The 5,419-nt window shown below is 49.5% G+C and overlaps 1 pseudogene; it reads right to left on the bottom strand.

Moving 5' to 3' along the window:
• Positions 1 to 4,385: 4,385 nt before the first annotated feature.
• Positions 4,386 to 5,216, bottom strand: LOC100349033 (small ribosomal subunit protein uS2 pseudogene; annotated as a pseudogene).
• Positions 5,217 to 5,419: the final 203 nt, after the last annotated feature.

The following is a 5,419-nucleotide window of genomic DNA, read 5'->3' on the forward strand; positions in this document are numbered from 1 at the left end:
CCTCTACTGCCATCTCAGGCCACAGCAGAGAGCTGGATCGGAAATGGAGCAGCTGGGACTAGAACTGGCGCCCATGTGGGATGCCAGTGCTTCAAGCCAGGGCATTAACCCGCTGCACCACAGCACCAGCCCCTGGTCTTGTCTCTGGCTCCAGCTTCCTGTGACTGCCCATCCTGGGAGGCAGCAGGTGATGGCTCAAGTACTGGGGTCCCTGCCACCCACGTAGAAAACCTGCCTTGAGTTCTGCACTCCACTGAGTTCTGGCTGTTGCAGGCACTGGGAAGTGAACCAGCAGATGGGATGTCTTTCTCTGTCTCTGTCTCTCACTGCATCTCTGTTTCTTCCCCTCAACTAAAATAAAATAAAAATTATAAACAGCCTTTGAGGACACCCACTCACTCTCAAGAGCAGTGGAATGGTCATAGGTCAGACACAGCAGGAGGGAAACTCTGAGCTAGACAGCAATTGACCTCAAGAACAAAGAGGCGCAGTGTCCACGGGCATCCTGTCATTGGTCTGTGGGTTGTGTCCCTTCGTCCTTATAGAGCATCGTGGGAGGGGAAGATCACAGGACTAAAGTCAGACTCTGGGACAGAAATAACCAGTTACCCACCAAACACACACCCTCCTTCCCAATGTGGAGTGGGTGCAAACCCAAGGCTACCCAGCCTTCCGTCCTCTGTATTCATGGGTGGCTCTGTGACCAGGCCTCACCGACGTCAACGTACACATTTGTGGTACCTCTGGGCTGGGTGGGAGCCGTGGGGCTACTCTGCCTTCCTTCTCTTCTCTGTTGTACACAGATGTGTTGAGGCCTTAGGAAAAGGGGAAATCCCAGACGACAGGACGCCGGCTCCCCTGTCCAGGAAAGCTGTCCTGGAGCAGAAGCACCTATTCTGTGCCCTGACACGGATGAGAAATTCATTTCTGTTCTATTAAGTGACAGGAATTTGGAGATATGTGAGGGTACCTTGATAAAAGATGAGTTATCTTGATGCAAAATTTCTGGAATCTATGCATACTTTTTTTCATAAAATGTATTTTCTGTGAACTTGTTGAAGGCCCTGCATTAGTTCTTGTTGAAGAAAGGACAGGGCCACGTTGGTGGACCCCAGAGCTTGATGCTTTGTGAAAAGGAGCCTTCTATGCCATATAGCACACATTCCTATATGCACATGAAGTCCCAGGGGAGGGAAACTAAGGGAACAAGGTCAGAAAGCGTGTTGCCTCAGGAGGGTGCAGTGGGGCTTGACTGGGACGAGCCCAGAGAAGCTTTCCAGAGGGAGGTCATGCTCCGGACCTTGCTGGGGCTTTGGGTTCCACCTGTGTATGCGCTGGCGAAAGTCAAAAAACACAAGGCTGAGATTCGTGCAAGTCCTTCCACACAAACTTCACAATGAAAAAAAAAATTATAAATAGGTATGGGCAGTAGTTATTCAAATATATGCTAAAAACTTAAGAATAATTATTAATGTCTAAATCTGTATGAAAATACATCCAAAATAAGAGGACTCCCATGAAGTTTGTAGATAAACTACTGAAACTGAGAAAAGTGAACATAAATAGTCTGAATTTTCACTGTAAGAATGCAATCAGGTAGAATTGGAACCTGGGTCTGTCTCACCCTAATTCCTCGTTCCTCCACCGTCTTGGGCACGTACTGGAGTTAGTGGGTAGAAAACTCGGATGATTTGCTATGAATCACTCTGTGAAGAAAGATTCGGGGGAACAAAAGAGCTGGGAGAAGCTAGAAGCCCAGAGACAAGCCAGGTAGAAGTCACAGAGCATTTCAACAATGCACTGCTAATTAGCTCAATACTCAGCTCTCACATGGGACTTTCTGAGGGTGTGACATTTGTACACGACTAATTAACCTGCACAGCAAATCTGTTTCAACTGCTGCCATGAAACAGTCAATCCAGGGTGGCTTACTGTTTTCTCATTGGGAAAATGATGAGGATTCCCATTTAGCCATAATTACAGTGCAAAGTGGACAATCCTCTGCTCCATAGAAGCGTCGGATGCTTCAGTATCGCACTGAACATGTGCCTGTAATTATGCACCTAATTTGTCTAGCAGACATTGTAACCCCATCATTACCTGATCTCATGCCTGTAATTAGAAATTAGAAAAAACCACCGAATAGGAAAGTGAGTTGATGGGACATTAGGGCCATGAGAGGGTGAGAATATGTATGGTGCTGTTAGCAGGAACTCAGCGGCAACCACTATCCCTGGGATTGCTGCCCTCTATTAAAAGTAATTAGACAGTGTGAAAGAAAGGTGAAAATTATGGTACAGTGATTATGATAAAACACACCACAATTGCTTCTCCAGGACTTGACTGCAATCATTAAAAATCCCATAGGCATCTCAAATCCAGCACATCTGAAATTAAACTCATTACCTATTATTCCCTGTGCTGCTGTACCCGATTCTCCTCTTGTGTTTGCTGTCATATGTAACGGCAATTGTCCTAGAGTCACCTGTAACCACTGCTACTCCTCTCCACTCCTCTGACGCACTGGGAGCTTCCACGCCTGTAGCTCACTGCATGCTGTGGCAGTTCTCTTGTTCTGCCCCCACCGTGACTGTGTGGTCAGTTTCAAGAGAGGATACAGCAGTCCTGCCTTCTTCTGCCTCTCACCCCCGTCGTTCCTCCTCTGCCTCTCTCCCAGGACATCCTCTTCTACCACAAATATGTCCGTGTCTCTCCGCCATTTAGAGAATGGAAGACGCCCACCTCTTCCTCAACAGCAGTTAGCAGACGCAGCAGGTCCATTACGCTGTGGACTTGTGTTAATTCCGGGCTTCGCTTTCTTGCCCTTTTCTGCAGAGGAGTCTTTAGTTCATTAGGAGGCTAAGTATGTAATCAATGTTCTCATTATGTCAGTATCTGTTACAGCACAACCAACCCAGCAACTGCTTTTGTTTTGTTCATGATTTGGTGGGTCAGGAGAGCAGGAATGGCTGGACTGAGCTCAACATGTGTCAAGTGAGGTAGAAGAACCTTTTTTTTAATGATTTCATTTTTTTTATTTGAGAGGAAGAGTTATGGAGAGAGAGAGAGAGAGAGAGAGAGAGAGAGAGAATCTTCCATCCACTGTTTCATTCCCCAAATGGCCACAACGGTTGGAGCTGGGCTATTCCAAAGTCAGGAACTAGGAGATTCTTCCAGATCTCCCATGTGACTGCAGGGGCCCAAATACTTGGACCATCTTCTGCTGCTTTCCCAGGTGCGTTAGCAGGGAGCTGGATTGGAAGAGGAGCTGCTGGGACATGAACCGGCGCCCATAAAGAATGCCAGCACCACAGGTGGTGGCGTAGCCTGCTATGCTACAGTGATGCCCAGAACATTTATCAAGTGACTCCTTCATTCACACACCTGATGCCTTGGAGTTTCTCTCTCTCTCTCATCATGGCTCATCCTACTCCAGGGGTGTCTCCACTTGACTTAGCTGCATGGGGGCTGGCTTCTGAGAGGTAGGCAGCAGTTAGTTAAGGGATATGGCAGAAGAAGGCACGGCATCACTTCTGCAGTTCATTAGTGAAACGGCCCCAGAGAGCTGGGGAAACAGACATCGCCTCTTCACTGGGAAATGCCAAAGTCGCACTGAAGAAGAGCACATGGGATGGGGGATGCTGATGATTAACACCCATATTTGGAAAATCGAGCTTTCTGTGCTCACAGGGTTCCTTCCTCCTGAAAGTCAGCCCTTCTTTCTATTCTAAACAACTCTCACTGGGCTGTTAAGATGGCCAGTTTAGGAGCAATTGCTCAAGTTGGCATTCTCTAAGCAAAAGCGTTCTCTCACACAATACCTTTATAGAACCTGGTTCAAGTATTTTATCTCAGAGAGGAGCGCCGTTGTCTATTTACTGACAAATGTATCTCTCCTTCAGGAATGAAAAGAGGCCATGGCCTGCTTATTTTAGAACCCCTCGTGTCTAACAGAGCCTGGTATGTAGCCGTGTTGAGTACCTGTCCATTGATAGTGAGAGTAACCGAAGGGCTGGATGTGGTTCTGTTCAGATACGTGTTACCTACACCTGAAACAAGTGTAGCACCCGTGGTTAACAGAGGATGATTCCAAGTCATTTCTCTCCTGGTATTCGTACTCTTGGGTTGTCCCTTACCACACTGCACCAGAGTCGGTCTCTGTGACGTGTAGGATACGGCCGTAGCGATGGTATCACACTTCTGGTATCAACCATGCAAAACGTGCAGTTTCTGTTCTGTGCCCCATGCTTCAGCTGCTGTGTTGGGAACAGCGCTACGGAGAGGCCCACAAGCTGAGGTACAAGGGTTCCCTGCCAACGGCCACGTGAGAATTTTTATTTATTTATTTCTTTTTGTAGAAACTTGGAGTTTATTTCCCATAAACTTCAGGTCCTTGTTTGCTTCAGAGACCACTCGGTGGCCTGGGCAGTGGGCACTACAGACCAGCCTTCAGTGGGGAACTGGTGCATGGGCACAGGGGCACCTGCACGCCTTCCGACCACTCTGCAGCCTCAGGCTGAGCAGCAGTGAACTCGGGCGCTGGGGCCGTGCGTTCACCCTGACACGCCTCCTCGGTCACAGTTTCTCAGCGGCAGCCTGCTCTTCTTTTTCAATCCCGTCAGGATCTCTGTAGAAGCAGAGATCGGGAACGACCTCCAGGGGTGTTCATGAGAGATGGTACCACGCACGCGCAGGACCTCCCGGGCCAGCGTCCTCAGCAGACCCACTGAGTGGGCCCCCTGGCTGTTGCATGGGATGGCAATGTCCACACAGCACAGAGGAGAGTCTGTGTTTCACAGAGCAATGGCGGGCAGGTTCACGGAAGATGCCTCTGTGAGGCTGGGGGTTGGCCCTGGGATCAGGAACCGCCGGAAGCCGCGGTTCCCGGAAGGCTGCCTGGATCTGGTTTGCGAGGGTTCCAGGTGAGAAGCGGCAGCAATGGGAGTAGCTCCAGTGGCAGCAGCAAACTTCAGCACAGCCCTCTGGCCCGTGTTCCTGGAGGACAGCACACCGACGCCAGCAGGGTTTTCATGTCCACCGTGGCACGAATGCCAACAGCAGCTTCAGACTGATGATGAGACGCCATCACTCTTCCTTTTGTAGATGTCCTGTCCCATCTGGAAGTCAAGGTTGGCGCCACCTAGGTGGGTTCCTGCTGCCAGGAACTTGAGGACGTCCTCCTCCTTCTTTTACAGGACATCAAAGGCTCTGGACATTGCCACAGCTTCCCCTTAAGTTACACGAGGAGTCAGGAACCCTGCCGTACGGACCCCTCGCCGGGCAGCATGGAAAGTGAGGGACTTTCCAACCAGACCCCAGCCTCAGTCAAGCAGTCGGGTGACAGTTTGCAAGAAACCTCACAGGAAGGCTAAGCTGTTCCCAGATCCCTGACCCGGAGAAGTCATGGGAGATAACTAAA

The sequence above is a fragment of the Oryctolagus cuniculus genome, chromosome 12, assembly GCF_051225735.1.
Source record: "Oryctolagus cuniculus isolate XC-2025 breed Fujian yellow rabbit chromosome 12, ASM5122573v1, whole genome shotgun sequence".
In the NCBI taxonomy this organism is placed as follows: Eukaryota; Metazoa; Chordata; class Mammalia; order Lagomorpha; family Leporidae; genus Oryctolagus; species Oryctolagus cuniculus.